Raw genomic sequence first — 18,023 nt, forward strand, 5'->3', positions numbered from 1 at the left:
CAACATCTGATACGTGAGAAGTGAAATGATATTCTCTTTGAAATTCAGCATAAGGCAACTCAATGAGAGAAAACAAGACATTAATTAGTCTGACTAGCTTTTCTTCCCTGAGGGCATTTAAGATTTCTCAGGGTGGAGGTGAGGACGAGTGGTAGAACTCAGGTCTCAGATGAGTATTGTTACTTGTCATACTGGAATCTCCCCAAATTCTCTTCTCAATAGTTGAATATTTTCTTCAGCCTGGGTGTATATGAAAGCTCTGGTAAATGGAATGTTTCCAATATCCCATGGAAACTCACCTGGGCAAAGGAAGTGAATCAATGTCTGGAGGGAAAGTAAAGGCATTCCTCTCTTCACAGGATAAATTCAGGCACAGGTCCTTTACCAGGGACCAGGTGAACACTCAACAGGCAGGAAGAACTAACAGAGTCAGCCCATTGCAAATATAAAGGGGCAGGAAGAGACTCTAGTGAGGAAGGGCAGCTGCTGGTGGTGGTAGTGGTGGGGTTGGGTGGGCAATGGAGCAGAGAGCAGAGACATATTGGCCTTAGACCCAAAATTTATCTCTCTATATTTAAAGATGGGATCTTACTCTGTTACTCAGGCTGAAGTGCAGTGGCCTGATCATAGCTCATTGCAACCTCAAACTCCTGGGCTCATACCATCCTCTCACTTAGGCCTCCTGAGTAGGTGGGACTACAGGCGTGTGACACCATACCTGGCTAATTTTGCTTTTTTTTTTTTTTTTTTTTGAGATGGAGTTTCACTCTTGTCTCCCAGGCTGGAGCGCAATGCCACAATCTTGGCTCACTGTAACCTCCACCTCCTGGGTTCAAGCCATTCTCCTGCCTCAGCCTCCAGAGTAGCTGAGATTATAGGCACCTGCCACCACACCTGGCTAACTTGTGGATTTTTTGTTTTTTAAGTAGAGACGGGGTTTCACCATGTTGGTCGGGCTGGTCTTGAACTCCTCACCTCAGGTGATCCACCCACCTCGGCCTCCCAAAGTGCTGGGATTACAGGTGTGAGCTACCGCGCCTGGCCTAATTTTACTTTTTGTAGAGACAGGGCTCTTGCTATGTTGGCCAGGCTGGTCTCAAACTCCCGGTCTCAAGCAATCCTCCTGTCTTGGCCTTCCAAAGTGCTGGGATTACAGTTGTGAACCACTGTGCCTGGCTTTGATACATATTAATATAATGAATATTACCCAGATGAGCATCACTTTCTTCTTAAAATAGTAGTTTTAGATTCTTTTGGTTACAAGGATGACTGGAGCCTCCAGCCTTCTCACTCTACAAAAGATTAGGAGCTCTGGATCTCTGATATTCAAATCCCTGTAGTGGGTCCCCAGTGGTGGGAAACAGATAGTGGGAAAGGGATATTGGAAGCTCAGAACTTTCATTTCCCCACTCCTTTAGTACTCGGTTCCCTTAGCTCAGACATAGCTTATGTCTGGGGTCACATGGGGTTCTGTGGGTGCTAAACTGGTCACCTTCAACAAGGCAAAGTCATTACTTCTCAGAACTGAACAGCAGATATTGGAGGAGGACGATATTCTAGATATCATCTAGCCCAATGTCCTCATTTTAAGCAAGGCCCAGAGAAAGGGAATGACTTGCCCAAGGTCATACAGCTGATGTGGGATAGAATTCAGGTGTCTTTATTCCATGTCAGCTTTTTACATCATGCCACATTTGCTTTCATTCAGTAGGATAAAATAATATACCGTTTTATCCTACTGACTCCCAACTTCCAGTTCTGGGTTGGGAAGGGTCAATTTCCAGACTTTTCTTTTCCAAGGATAGGTCGAAGAGACTTTGCTACTATTTTCAGGCAAAATAGAGCATTGCCCCCTTTCCCTGCCTCTCTTTCCTCTGTTGTTTTCAATGAGGAACTGAGTCTATTTCTCTACAGGCAGGAGGTCTCTCAAGTTCTGAGCTCCATTCAGTTTGTGGCAGGGAAGCTGATAGGTGCAATGCTGTGGGATGCCCTTCACCTTGGCAGGCTGATTGTACCCAACTGGTGGTCATGGCCTAGTGCCCATTGGCAGGCAGGGTGTCCACTCCTGCATTAACTTGATGTCTGTTGTCCATGGATGCCAGATGGCTGGCTGAATACCTATAGTGCATCTTGTCTGGTCTGCTGTTTCTGGTTTGTGTCACTTTTAGATTTGTATATGTGTGAGAATTTTAGGAGGGTGGTCCCTCCATGGATTTAAGATACTGGCATTTCCAGATTGGCAGAAGGAAGGACACCTGACTGCCAACCTAGAATCTGTGCTGAATAGCACAGGACCTGGACTTCAGGAAAGTTCTTCGAATGTCTCTGTGATCTCTCTTCCCAACTTTCCCCCACTGTAGAGTTCTTGGTGTCACTCCTCCCTACGTGGTGTGCACCTCCATCTCAGCCAAAGTGTCTAAGAATGGGAAGGCAGAGAAGTGAGGTATGTGTGGGTTAGGATGAGTGGACTGGGAAGCAGAAAAGGCACGCTGCTTACTCTTTCCCACAGACTTCAGAAGACTCTGGAAGCTATCTAGTGCCCTAAAATTTCTACTGCAGTCCCAGACAACCTTAGACTATATCTCCACCTACTGGACACCAAGGAGATTGACAACACGGTCTCAGTTTTTTCTTTAGAACTAGCAAAGAGTCTTAAAAAACGTCATCAATACTCCACGTTTGTCCCAAGGTTAAATCATTCCCTCTCAGAATTTGTTGAAGCTATGGGGGCAGATTGACTGCCTTTTCAGGGAGACTGGGTACTAGGGAGACTTGGGTACAATTTCCCCCATACATTGCTTTCTCAAAAAAATCTGCCAGGTGCAGTGGCTCACGAGTGTAATCCCAGCACTTTAGGAGGCCGAGGTGGGTGGGTCTCCTGAGATCAGGAGTTCGAGACCAGCCTGGCCAACGTGGTGAAACCCCCTTTTCTACTAAAAATACAAAAACTAGCCAGGCATGATGGCACGCGCCTGTAATCCCAGTTACTCTGTTGGCTGAGGCAGGAGAATTGCTCGAACCCGGGAGGTGGAGGTTGCAGTGAGCCGAGATTATGCCATTGCACTCCAGCCTGGGTGACAGGGCAAGACTCTGTCTCAAAAAAACAAAACAAAACAAAACAAAACACATCTCAGGGGTTAGATCAAGAGCCTCACTTCCTTGCTTCAGTTGCTCTGGATATAGGTTGGTTAAACTCTATTCACCTCCTATGCCCATAGACAGAAAACAGCAGGTAGGTGGGGTTAGATCAGAGGGTCCTTGTTAGCCTTAGGGCAAGGGGAAAGCAATCTTAAATAATTGCCTTTTCCTTGTCTTTCTGTTTGCCACGTGACTCAGATATGGGAGAGACTGGGGGTGTCCTCTACTGTTCTTTTCACATCCACCAGCAGTTCTCTTCTTATGCTCATTAGCAAAGACAATTCATTAGAATCCATTAACAATCATTTTGTCCATGTTGAAACCATGGGCTAGCTATTCACCAAAGTCCCTGGGCTATATCTTCAGAAGTGAAGGTTGTATATAAGTAGTGACAGCTCTCAAATGAATCCTTTATTGGTGAAATGGGGACGATGTCAATACATATCCTCAAAATTGATCAGGGTGCACAATAATATCAATTTATGGAGGTTACAGCACTAGGAAAACAATTTACATCAGATCCAGAAATTTACTCTCCTTCTCCAGCTGAACATCTAACCAGGTTAAGTAAGAAGCAGTCATTTCTTTTTTATTTTTTGGATGTCTGGTTTTCACTTAAAACATGCCCTTTAAATATCTTTCAAATTTTTGTTTTAAAGGGAAGGAATCAAGAAGGAATTAAGACAATGTTGGGGATCATCTTATGCTACATACAGTTCATGTCATTTCTGTATTACGTATCTTCAGTTTATTCATTACAGCTAAAATGTATTGAGTGTTTACCGTTAAAACTCTTAAAAGCTGAGGCTGGGCGCGGTGGCTCACGCCTGTAATCCCAGCACTTTGGGAGGCTGAGGCAGGCAGATCATGAGGTCAGGAGATCAAGACCATCCTGGCTAACACGGTGAAACCTCATCTCTACTAAAAAAGTACAAAAAATTAGCCGGGCGTGGTGGCGGGTGCCTGTAGTCCCAGCCACTCGGGAGGCTGAGGCAGGAGAATGGCGTGAACCCAGGAGGCGGAGCTTGCAGTGAGCCGGGATTGTGCTCCTGCACTCCAGCCTGGGCAACAGTGCAAGACTCCGTCTCAAAAAAAAAAAACAAAAAAACAAAAAAACTCTTAAAAACTTTAATGCATTTTTCCCACTTATACCTTTAAATGATCTTATGACATAAATACTATGCTTTTATTAACTTCATGTTCTTAATCAGTACTATGCTTTTATTTTTATTTTGATACAGAATCTTGCTTTGATGCCCAGGCTAGAGTGCAGTGGCATGATTTCAGCTCACTGCAATTTCTGCTTCCTGTGCTTAAGCGATTCTCCTGCTTCATCCTCCTGAGTAGATGGGATTACAGGCGTCCACCACCATGCCCGGCTAATTTTTGTATTTTTAGTAGAGATGGGGTTTCACCATGTTGGCCAGGCTGGTCTTGGACTCCTGACCTCAAGTGATTCACCCGCCTTGGCCTTCCAAAGTGCTGGGATTACATTAATGAGCCACTTCGCCTAGACCCTATACTCTTTACTTTGTGATTTGTGTGTAGATTTTTAAAGAACCTGGGTCCTTAAAAATTCAAATAGTACAATTATCTTCCTTCCTAATTTTAGTATTTTAGTATATTCCTAAAAGCCTTCATTCAATAATATGTGGTTTCAGAAACTATTGTGCATACAAATTAATATAAGGGGTACTGCTAAAAATAGATTCCTGTGTGCTGCTTCCAGATATTCTGATTCAGGAAATCTGGATCAAAGCCTAGGAATCTGCATTTTTAAAGCAAGCCTCTAAAATAATTGTGATGTAGGTGACAGTTGAACTATGCTTTGGGAAACACTGCCTTTGATTATGAATGGTATTATGGTAGGGCTGTAACTAAAATCTTCATGTGTCCATCTCATTTAATTGGCTCCATGTAGCAACAGATACAACACTGGGGTTTCTACCATCCTTGGCTAAGAACTAAACCCTGATCATTCACTTATTTATTTATATATTCTGCAGCAAGGAGAGGTAGCCCTGGGGCCTGTCTGTTAAAAGCCCTTAGAAAAGAGGCTATTATGTTTAAAAAAATTTTTTTTTCTTTCTCCTAACCTGAAACATCTCTGTGCAAAGGTTTGGTGAAGGCTGTACAATTTGACATGTTAGCCCTGGTGATTCTGCAGTTCTTCAAAGGAGAGGGCTGAGAAGCAGCTGTTATTTTTTTCTACCTTTTGAAATGCACAATGCAGGGGGCAGGATGAGGGAGGAGAGTCAAGGGACTAAGCTGGAGTTAGTAAACAAGCTTTGAAGCACGATAAGAAAGCATATTGGCAGGGGAGAAATCAAGGGCTATGTAATACCACAGCATCCTCTGAAGACAGCAGCAGTCGCGCCTGGGTTGTCTCTATTTTTGGGGAAATAACGACAAAACAGTACTGGCAAATTGTCCCTCCGCTAACATCTGAAGGTTTGTCTGAAAATGTTCTGAAAAGCAGTTCACATCGGAGAAGCAAGAGAATGAAGGGCAAGTCTTGAAGGAAAAAAAGAAATTAGGGCAAAAAACTCAGCAAGTACCTCAAATAGCCCAGAGGAAGTTGCAGGGACTTAGCGGAAAGCTCCATTTAATCTCTGGCCCAGCTAACATAGCCTAGAGGACACTTTCAATGTACTGTTTTTTTTTTTTTTTTTTTTTTTTTTTTGGTAACAAGCCTAGCTTTTGAGGTTGTGATGAGCCCTTCCAGCTCCTAGAATCAGTGATGGTTCTTTGAAGAATTTTTTCCCTGCGTAACTTCTGGGGACAGATTAACTAAAACCCCCAATTGGGAAATTAGGGAACTCTAAAGCTGCTCTGTGTGTTTAAAAAACTACGTTTGATTCAATACGGTCAGGGCAAAAACCCTTCCTTTTCTAGGTTACTTTCTCCTCCCACTGCTTCTCTCACCTCACCTGGATGGCCTCAGAGAATATTTTAAGGTTGACAGGAAAATTTTACAGAATGATCAAAAGTAAAGCAAGCCCTAGAAATGGTTGCATAATTTTCCTTTTCATTATAAAAATACTTTTTTTCAATTGAATAACTAAAAAGCATGAAATTTTATTGTTGGACTGAACCTTACAGGTCATCTAGTTCAATTTGTTCATTTTATAGAAGAGAGGATTAAGGCACAGAATGTTTAACTGACATTTCCAAGGTCACAGGGCTCATCTTAGACTCAATATGTTTGTCTGACTGCTAGTTCAATGTTACCTCTCAACTGCTTTCATAATCACTTTTTTTGAGACAGGGTTTCATTCTGTTGGTCAGGCTGGAGTGCAATAGTGCAATTATAGCTCACTGCAGCCTGAAACTCCTGGGCTCAAGGGATCCTCCCACCTCAGTCTGTAGCTGGAACTATAGGCAAATGCCACCATGCCTGGCTAATTTTTTATTTTTTATTTTTTTCTTGTGGACACGGTCTCGCTATGTTGCTGAGGCTGGTCTTGAACTCCTGGCCTCAAGTGATTCTCCCACCTTGGCCACCTAAAGGGTTGTGATTACAGGCTTGAGCCACTGTGCCTGGGTATAACCACTTTTGTCAAGTAGGTTTGCCTGTCCATTTAGTACTCAACTACTATAGTAATAGTTTTTTTTTTGGGGGGGTGGTGGGGTGTGGGGGTAGTTTGGCATATGGTACATATTTCTCTGAGCTTTGAAAATAACTAATTTCCTTCAAAAAAAAAAAAAAAGAGACTTACCTCAGTCTTATTATGAAAGTAAACATTCAAAAACTCCAACACACCCTAGAGCAAACTCTCAATGCTCCAGGTACTGATTATCCAGTTTCCTTTATTCTCTCTTCTGTGGACCACATACTTGGATGTTTACATTAGTCAGTAGCTCTATAAAAAGTCTGATATTACATATGTTATTGGACTGCGTGGCAGTTTGCTGATCTATAGATTGTAGCTATGGTGCTGTCTTCTCAAACTTAGTATTCCAGTGGTCATCAGAGGCTGTAGCTCCTTTGGTGAGTTAGTTCAGTAGTGTTCTGAGAGTCATTCCTAGAGGCCCCACCTATAGCCTGCTCCTTCAGCTATTCAAATGATTTTGTAAGCACCTAATTTTCTATAAGAAATTCCCTTTCTGCTTAAAATATCAAGAGTGGTTTCTGTTTCCTTCTAAACCCTGAAAGATACAAGCATTAAGAAGCTAATTACAACAAACTCAGTCAGTATTATTTAAAAAAGTATGAATGGGCCAGGCGTGGTGGCTCATGCCTGTAATCCCAGCACTTTGGGAGGCCAAGGGGGGCGGATACGAGGTCAGGAGATCGAGACCATCCTGGCTAACACAGTGAAACCCCGTCTCTACTAAAAGTACAAAAAATTAGCCGGGTGTGGTGGCAGGTGCCTGTAGTCCCAGCTACTCGGGAGGCTGAGGCAGGAGAATGGTGTGAACTTGGGAGGTGGAGCTTGCAGTGAGCCGAGATCACGCCACTGCACTCCAGCCTGGGCCACAGAGCGAGATTCCATCTCAAAAAAAAAAAAAAAAAAAAAAAAAGTATGAATGGGGCAGAGCAGGAGCATAGAACAGGGAACTTTTGGAAAAACTACTCCAGAGGTAACATTTAAGTTGGAATTGAAGGTGGAATAGGAATATGCTAAGCAGAAAGGCACTGGGAAGGGGAGGCAACAAGTGCATTTCAGGAAACAAGATGTGCTGAGGTATGGTTATTAAAGACCACAATGTATTAGAAAGATGGTGAGTTCACCATGGCTAGACTATGAATAGGATGGGGAGAGATGAGGCTGTAGCAATCATAAAATACAGTGGGGTTAAGAGTGCTGCCTTTAGGGGTAGCAGACATGACTCCAATTCTGGTTTCCCCATATTGTAACTAAACAACTCTGGTCAAATCTTGTAAGTTTGAGGACCTTCAGCTTTCTTATTTATCAAGGAAGGACTTGTATCTTTACTTGTAGGCACAGTATCCACTTTATTAAGATTATGTGGAATTAAATGTGACATGCATATAAAGTACATTGTATAGTACTTGGTGCATACCAAGTGCTCATAAGCCTTTGCTATTACTCATTTATTTATTTATTTATTTATTTATTTTTAGCCAGAGCCTCACTCTGTTACCCATGCTGGAGTGCAATGGTATGAACATAGCTCATTGTAGCTTCTAACTCCTGGGGTCAAGCCATCCTCCTGCCTCAGCCTTCCAAGTAGCTGGGACTATAGGTACGTGCCACTATTCTTGGCTATTTTTTTTTTAATTTTTAGTAGAGACAAGTCTCTTTATGTTGCCCAGGTTGGTCGTGAACTCCTGGGCTCAAGTGATCCTCCTGCCTCAGCCTCCTAAAGTGTTGGGATTACCAACATGAGCCACCATGCCCGGCCTGCTATTTACTATTACTGGGTAAATTAAGAACAATTAAATATCACGAAAGTTGTGCTGTGGCAGGTGGAAGATAAACTGAATGAGGAAAACCTAGTGGCTAAAAAGACTAGCTGCTGCAATAGTTTGGGCAAAGGTGATGATCTGAAATACAGTAGTGGTGATGAAGATGCAAAGAACTGGTTGGCTTCGGAAGTCATCTTTGGTATTTAAATGCCAGGATTTGGTGGCTAATTGAATGTGAGGGAATTCTGAAAAGACTGAGAGAACAGTAACATCATTAATCTGGATTAGTCATGTACAAGGAAGGGCAAGTCTAGGTGACAGCTGAAGCTCTAAGTGCCTTCAAGTCCAAGGCCCCTTTGAGGAAAATGGCTCCAAGTAATTCTTTTTTTTTGAGACTGATCTCCTCGCTCTGTCACCCAGGCTGGAGTGCAGTCGCATGATCTCAGCTCACCGCAACTTCCACCTCCTGGGTTCAAGTGATTTTCCTGTCTCGGCCTCTCGAGTAGCTGGGATTATAGGTGGGCACCATCACGCCTGGCTAATTTTTGCACTTTTTAGTAGAGACGGAGTTTCACCATGTTGGCCAGGCTGGTCTCGAACTCCTGGCCTCAAGTGGTCCACCTGCCTCAGCCTCCCAAAGTGCTGGGATTACAGGCGTGAGCCACTGCACCCAGTGCCCCAGCTAATTCTTTCATGAACAACATTGATATGACCACTATCACAAGCATCACAAGAAACAATCTGCTACTGTTGAATGCTTCAGAGAACAGGACTAAAACGGACCACTGGTCCTGCAAATAGAGGATTGAGTGGTGATGATGGTAATAGGGTGGCCAGATTGCAATGGATTAAGGAGTAAGTGGGAATTTAAGACCAGGTATAGACAACTCTTTCGAAAAACTTGGCACCGAAGTCGTAATTGCTTCAGTGGCAGTGTGAAGGATTTTATGTATTTGTTTGGTCAGAATGCACACTCTTCTAGTGTGCAGAAACTGGAAAGCTAAAGACTAAATTTCCCACATTCTCTTCTAGCTAGCTATCTTAAATCACTTCTGAATTAAGTTCTGCTAATCAGATGCACTAGTGTTTCACTTGGATTCTGAAGCCAGCAGGGGTTAAGACGGGGTGCAGGGCATCCATTTAGGGATGCTGACAGTGGCAGAGGTGGTATACTTCTTGGACTAGCAGCCGCAATGGCAGCTTCCTAACTATTGTAGAAGCTTCTTGAATGTAGTAGAAGCTTCCTAAATATAGTAGAAGTGGTAGCAGCTCCGTTAGCAGTCTTTTTTTTTTTTTTTTTTTGAGATGGAGTTTCACTCTGTCATCCAGGCTGGAGTGCAGCTCACTGCAACCTCTACCTCCTGGGTTCAAGCGATTCTCGTGTCTCAGCCTCCTGAGTAGCTGGGATTACAGGCACCCACCACCATGCCTGGATAATTTTTGTGTATTTTTAGTAGAGACGGGGCTTCACCGTGTTGGTCAGGCTGGTCTTGAACTCCTGACCTCAGGTGATCCATTTGCCTTGGCCTCCCAAAGTGCTGGGATTACAGGCGTCAGCCACCGTGCCCAGCCTGATTAGCAGTTTCTTTTTTGAGGCAGGATCTCACTCTCTTGCCCAGGCTGGAGTGCAATAGTAAGATCTCGGCTTACTGCAACCTCCGTCTCCTGAGCTCAAGCAATCCTTCCATTTCAGCCTCTTGAGTAGCTGGGACTGCAGTCGCATGCCACCATACCCCAGCTAATTTTTGTATTTTTAATGGAGACAGGGTTTCACTATGTTGCCCAGGCTGGTCTCCAACTCCTGGGCTCAAGCAATTTGCCCACCTTGGCCTCCCAAAGTGCTGGTATTACAGGTGTGAGCCACCACGACCGGCCTCCCTTAGCAGTCTTTAGGAATAATTTCTGGAAGTCCAGTCTAGAGTTTGTTTCTTCACCCTTCCCAAGAATTCTGTGATCCATCCATTTAATGCCCTAGAAATAAGTCCTTTACTGCTTAATCTAGCTAGAATGGATTCTGTTCTCTGCAACCAAACCCTGATTAATATGGAGAACAGGGTATATATTTTAAAAAATAAATATAAACATTTTCATAGCTGAAAGAGTTAAGGAAAGAGTAGAGTAAATTTAAAGAGAAGAGGGCTGGGTATGGTGGCTCACGCCTGTAATCCCAACACTCTGGGAGGCTGAGATGGGAGGATCACGTGAGGCCAGGAGTTTGAGACCAGCCTGGGCAACATAGTGAGATCCCATCTCTACCAAAAAGAAAAAAAAAGAAAAGAAAGAAAGACCAGTTATGGAAGGTAAGGTGGGAAGATTGCTGGAGCCCAGGAGTTTGAGGTTGCAGTGAAGTATGATAGCACCCCTACACTCCAGCCTGGGTGACACAGTGTGGCCCTATCTATCTCAAAGAAAAAAAAGATAAAGAGGAGAGAGGAATTGGCTTATGGAAGATATTGGAGGATAGGAGAAGCTCAGTGTAGTAGACTGCCTTCAAGACAGTCCCCCATTGATTCTTGCCTCCTGGTATTCATGTTCCTGTAAAGTCCCCTCCCACAATGAAAAGGGCTCACCAGTGTAACCAAAAGCATATTGTGGAAATGATGTAGCGTGACTTCTGAAGTTAGGTCATAAAAGAATTTACAGCTTCCACCTTGCTCTTAAATTGCCCACCATGGGGGAAGTCAGTTGACATGTTGTAAGGATACTCGCAGGCTTTGTAGAGTCCCACGTGGGAAGCAACTGAGGCCTTGAATTGCCAGGCATGTAAGTGAGCCACTTAAGAAGCAAATCGTCCCACCTCAGTCAAGTCTTCAGAAATGGCAGCCCTGGCTGACTCTGTTTTTTTTAGAGAGTCTCGCTCTGTTGCCCAGGCTGGAGTGCACTGGTACGATCTCAGTTCACTGCAACCTCCACCTCCTGGGTTCAAGCAATTCTTCTGCCTCAACCTCCCAAGTGGCTGGGATTACAGGTGCATGCCACTGTCCCTGGCCAGTTTTTGTATTTTTAGTAGAGACGGGGTCAAACCATGTTGGCCAGGCTAGTCTCAAACTCCTGACCTCAAGTGATCTGCCCGCTTTGGCCTCCCAAAATGCTGGGATGCATGATTACAGGTGTGAGCCACTGTGCCCAGCCCTGGCTGACTCTTGACTGCATCTACATGAAAGACCCCAAACCAGGATTACTCAGCTAAGTAACTCCCAAATTCCTTATCCACAGACATTATGAGAGTAATGTTTATTATTGTTTTAATACACGATGTTTTGGGGAAATTGGTTATGTAGCAATAGATAATACAATGTGATGTAGTACAAAGTACACAGACAAAGTTAGCCTTGTAGAGGAAGTATACTTTATTTTTTTTATTTTTTGAGACAGAGTCTTGCTCTGTTGCCCAGGCTGGAGTGCAGTGGCACCACCTTGGCTCACTGCAACCTCTGCCTCCCAGGTTCAAGCAATTCTCCTGCCTCAACCTCCCAAATAGCTGGGATTACAGGCATGCACCACCACGCCTGGTTAATTTTTTGTATTTTTAGTAGAGATGGGGTCTCACTATGTTGGCCAGGCTGGTCTCAAACTCCTGACCTCAAGTGATCCGCCTGCCTTGGCCTCCCAAAGTGCTAGGATTACAGGCGTGAGCAACCGTGCCCAGCCAGAAGTATACTTCTGAGATAAAGGAAAAAGAGGTGCTGTAAGAGTTAAAGAGTAAGTTAAGGTCAATGACCAGTACCTTCTCAAGGAAATCAAGACCAGGTGTGGTGGCTCATGCCTGTAATCCCAGTCCTTTGGGAGGCTGAGGTTGAGGATCATTTGAGGTCAGGAGTTTGAGACCAGCCTGGGCAATATAATAAGACCACATCTCTAAAAATTCTTTTTAAAAAGTAGCTGACTATGGTGGCACACACCTGTAGCTCTAGCTACTTGGGAGGATGGCTTGAGCCCAGGAGTTCAAAAAAGTTGGAGGTAAAGTCAATGTCATCTGCTGATAGTGGAGGATGGAAAGTAGGGACTATGAAGTTGAGAATAGTAAAAGGGCTGCAACAGTCACCAGGTAAATCTGAAAGTCAAACAGGAATGAGTGCCCGAGTTTAGAAATCTGTATCTGCAGTGGGGTTAGGTGGCATAGTTATATGATTTTCTGTAACTATGCTTGATAACCTAGCAGGAATAGAGTAAAAGATGGTGGGCTTCACTCAACTTGGGAATTGGTAAAGCAGAGGCAGAACAATAGCGGGGGTTAAGGATGCTGGTTTAGGCTACTGAAGTAATGGATCATGGAGTCTAAACTGGCAGACGTGGAAATCAGTTCAGGAGGAAACTCATAGCCTGAGAGAATGAGAAGTTGAGTGTAGAATCAATATTTAGGGAAGAATGGTACAAAAGCAGTAAATTAGAAATCAGAAGTCCCAGGTTATGGTCACAGCTCACTACTAACAAGCTGTGCAAGGATCAAATTTTCAAGGCCTGTTTTTTTTTTTCCCTCCTGGGTTAAAATACATAAAATGCTAAGTAAGAATAGTAACTTGCCTACAGTAAGAACTTTGCAACTCTTTTAACAATTATTCTTAAGTGTTTTAAAATTATATAGTATTTAATACATACTTGTGAAGCATAATAAACACCAAGAAACTCACCATCCAACTTACCAACAGACTACTACTAATACCCTGTGTTTCTTCCTGGTCCCCTCATCCTGGCCTCTTCCCTAGGGATTACCACTATATTGAACTTTGTGTTTATCGTTCTATTTCCTTTTAAAAAACTGTCACGTTTCACACTTGTATAGGGCCTGTTTCTTCATGTGTAAGATGAAGCTTTGGATCAGATACTTTCTAAACTCCCTTTCACTTTTTTTTTTTTTTTTTGAGACGGAATCTGGCTCTGTCACCCAGGCTGGAGTGCAGTGCTGTGATCTCGGCTCACTACCAGCTCCGCCTCCCGGGTTCACGCCATTCTCCTGCCTCAGCCTCCCGAGTCGCTGGGACTACAGGCGCCTGCTACCACGCCTGGCTAATTTTTTGTATTTTTAGTAGAGATGGGGTTTCACCGTGTTAGCCAGGACGGTCTTGATCTCCTGACCTCATGATCCGCCCGCCTCGGCCTCCCAAAGTGCTGGGATTACAGGTGTGAGCCACTGCACCCAGGCTTTTTTTTTTTTTTTTTAAAGACAGAGTCTTGCTCTGTTGCCCAGGCTGGACTGCAGTGGTGCGATCTCAGCTCACTGTAATCTTCAACTTCTGGGTTTCAGCAATTCTCCTGCCTCAGCCTTCCAAGTAGCTGGGATTACAGGCATGCACCACCACAGCTAATTTTTGTATTTTTAGTAGAGACAGGGTTTCGCCATGTTGGCCAAGCTGGTCTCAAACTCCTAACCTCAAGTGATCCACCTGTCTCAGCCTCCCAAAGTGCTGGGATTACAGGTGCGAGCCACCACGCCTAGCCCCTTTCAGCTCTATATGGGATACAATAGGTGGATATCAAATTTACATACCTAGTGGGAACCATGTGAATGCTTATTTTTGCAGGGTTTTATAAAGCTAAAACAGACTCCTTTGTCAAAATCTGCAGTTCAACAAAAGGATATCTCATAGGAGCTTCTAATTTCAAGAACAAGACTTTCAATTCCTTTCAATTTGCGTCTCTACTATAAAGATCTACTCTAGAGAAAACCAACACAAGGAGCTAAATCTAAGCCCCGGACCCTGTCCAATGAAAACATATGATTTTCTGTAACTATGCTTGATAACCTAGAAGGAATAGAGTAAAAACATGGTGGACTTCACTTAACTTGGGAATTGGTAAAGCAGAGACAGTAGAACAATAGGGGCAGGGGTCAAGGGGATTCAGGATGCTGGTCTGAGGCAACAGAACTGAAACAGACAAACTTGAAAAAACTTACTTTATTTCAGTGACAAGTATTTTAATAAAAATTAAGAGGCATGGTTGGGTTCATAAGCAGTGGTTTTCAATAAACCTGATTTCCTCCTTACATATATAAAACAACTAAACTTGTCTTCTACAGGTTTCCTCAAAGTCTCTTACACTATTTTAGTTTCATATAAACCAGTCTTTAAGGTAAATACAAATGCAAATCTGTTGACCAAATAGCTGTTCTTTGGGTTGCTGTTTAGGATGCTGTTCTTCCTAGCTACAAACAATCCTATATTTCATTTTCATCTGACCTGTTAACAAGTTTATGAGTTGGATCAGGCAGTGAATTGCTGTGTAAAAGGCAAATGCCCTGTTCACACACAGGTTTGCATTTATCAGAGCTTAGTGTGGCTGGAATGGAAAGTCAGCTGAGCAGTAGTATGAGGTAACAGGTTAGTGTGTTTTCAGTGATCTCTGAAGGGGCCAACACTGTAAAGTAGGATGTAAATATGTTCTGAACCTTAACAGTATCAGGAAGACAGTGGTCAAAAGAATGAGCAGTTGTTATAGTATTTTTGCATGAAATTTAGGTAGTTTTTGCTTATTCTACCATTGAACTGGCTCATGAAAATGCGTATTTTCTTAGATATCTCTTCTTTCTAAGGCCAGTCCAGTTTTAATCATTTAAAATACAGTATATAAATTGCTTTAATTTTTACAACTTGCTTCTCTAAAAATGGTAAAAATAAGTATAATGTTATCTCCTCAGTTTTTGCCTGTTTTGGAGTTTAATATGAATTGTGAAAAGTACGACTAAAGGAATACAAGAATGCCAGTATAGTATATACTGTACATTTTGTCTGAGAGACAAACACAAGCAGCTACTGTTCTGCCTCACCAATGAAAGGGCATTACTTGAAATTAAGTCCAAATACTCTCCTTGTTTAGCTCAAGTACAACTACCAGGAGAGCTAAGCATCACTTATCACCTACATTTGTTTTTTCCTGGTGAGCGCATTTGCAAATCACAATGGCACTTGTAGAACCCCTATGGAGAAAGGCAATCTTCCAAAAAGCAAATCCTCTCCTTGGGTAGAGTTTGGAAACCCTAGAGGAGACTAAAATGCAGGACTCAAAGCTTAGATCTCTCTGGGCTAAGCTTTTGAAATACCTCTGCATTTAACCTTTAACCATAACACTTGACTTTAGCTGAAACTGAGGCAGAATATTCAACTGTTTACCTTCCATTGTTCACATTCCAAAGGAAGGGTATCCTCTGAAAAGGAAGGTCCCAAAGATGAGCAAGCTTTCCCTCCCAAGAACCATTTCTTTTTTTCTTTTCTTTTTTTTTTTTTTTTTAGACGGGAGTCTCACTCTGTCGCCCAGGCTGGAGTGCAGTGGCATGATCTAGGCTCATTGCAATCTCTGCCTCCCGGGTTCAAGCAATTCTACTTCCTCAGCCTCCCAAGTAGCTGGGATTACAGGTGCCCGCCACCACACTCGGCTAATTTTTTTGTATTTTTAGTGTAGACGGGGTTTTGCCATGTTGGCCAGGTTGGTCTCGAACTGCTGACCTCAAGTGATCCACCCGCCTTGGCCTCCCAAAGTGCTGGGATTACAGGTATGAGCCACGGTGTCTGGCCTAAGAATTGTTTCTTTTTACTAGTTTTTGGGAATCTCCAAAAATTTCCAGCCAACTAAATCTAGACTAGTGAATCCTAGGCCTTAAAAGCTTGTGACGAGACAATTTGGTGGCTTTAATCATTAGTTTACTAAAGAAACAGAACTGGCTGGGCGTGGTGACTCAAGCCTGTAATCCCAGCACTTTGGGAGGCTGAGGTGGGTGGATCATGAGGTCGGGAGATCGAGACCATCCTGGCCAACATAGTGAAACCCTGTCTCTACTAAAAATACAAAAATTAGCCAGGTGTGGTGGCGTGTGCCTGTAGTCCCAGCTACTCGGGAGGCTGAGGCAGGAGAATTGCTTGAACCAGGGAGTTGGAGGTTGCAGTGAGCCGAGATCGCGCCACTGCACTCCAGCCTGGAGACAGAGCAAGACTCCGTCTCAAAAAGAAAAAAAAAAAAAAAAAAAAAGAAACAGAACTATTTTGTGAGCTAACAAAATCAACACAGGCAGGCATTCTCCTGTAGTGAGTGCTACTCACACTCCAAAAGGTCAGATGTTTTGTGATTATGTCCTAGTAGTCATGAGCAAAGAGATGTCCTCCTAAAATAACAAAATATTTTTCATGAATGACAGATGTTAGCTTACCTTGACCCTTTAAATATTTAAGAAGCACAAAGTAACTATTTTCTTTTTTTCTTCCTTTTTTGAGACAGAATCTCGCTCTGTTGCCCAGGCTGGAGTGCAGCGATGCGATCTTGGCTCACTGCAACCTCCAGCTCCTGGGTTCAAGCAATGCTCATGCCTCAGCCTCCTGAGTAGCTGGGACCACAGGCATACACCCTCACAGCTGGCTAACTTTTTGCCATTTTTAGTAGAGATCGGGTTTCATTATGTTGCCAAGCTGGTCTCAAACTCCTGGCCTGAAGTGATCTGCCTGCCTCGGCCTCCCAAAGTGCTGGGATTACAGGCATAAGACACTGAGCCCCATGAATAAATTAATTTCTATTTAATTCCTTTGTTGAGTTGTATTTGAGTAGCTCTTTGCAATGAAACTCACTTGTTTTTCCTAAATTAGGTAGGAGTTCTAGGTTCTAAGTGCAGTACAGACAGTTTTGTTTTGTCATCACCAAAATAAATAAAATCAAAAAGTGTTTTGTATTTTTCAGTAATATGACTTCTTTAAAATAAAGTTGTTGTGAGGTACTGATATACAAACATAAATGACTACCAGAATTAGGGGACATATAGGTGTATTTTTTCCTCCTTAATATACTACCTTTTCCAGGAGAAATAGCCTACTTATTAAGATCACATAGCTGGAAGCAGAAATACTATTGTGCTGGGTCTTATTTTGAACCTGTTTTTAAAGATTGGAGCTAAATGAACAGCTCTGCTTCATTAGGGGGAGAATCCTGTTTTGTGTAAAACTCTTGGAAGGAGGTATTCCACAGGAGTCCACTCTCCCTTTTTATCTGTCATCTTCAAACCATGCTAGAGAGATCTTTTCTGGAAATGTTTGTCAGTATTCTTCATCCAAGTCTCTGTCTATACCAGATCCCAAATGCCTCCCCACCATGCTAGACACTTTTAAAACCAAACCTAACCTGATAAAAACCAAACAAGCTGGGTGCAGTGGCTCATGCCTGTAATCCCAGCACTTTGGGAGGCCAAGGCAGGTGGATCACCTGAGGTTGGGAGTTCGAGACCAGCCTGACCAACATGCAGAAACCCCACCTCTACTAAAAATACAAAATTAGCCGGGCGTGGTGTCGCATGCCTGTAATCCCAGCTACTCAGGAGGCTGAGGCAGGAGAACCGCTTGAACCTGGGAGGCAGAGGTTGCAGTGGGCCAAGATCGTGCCATTGCACTCCAGCCTTAGGAACAAGAGTGAAACTCCATCTCAAAAACAAAAAAACAAAAACAAAACCCAAAAATAATCCAAACAAACAAAAAACTGGTCTGGGGAGATTATAAAGTCTCCTTATAAGGATCCACAAGATGCTAGGATAGCCAGA

This window comes from Pongo pygmaeus, chromosome 10, assembly GCF_028885625.2.
Source record: "Pongo pygmaeus isolate AG05252 chromosome 10, NHGRI_mPonPyg2-v2.0_pri, whole genome shotgun sequence".
NCBI classification, from domain to species: domain Eukaryota; kingdom Metazoa; phylum Chordata; class Mammalia; order Primates; family Hominidae; genus Pongo; species Pongo pygmaeus.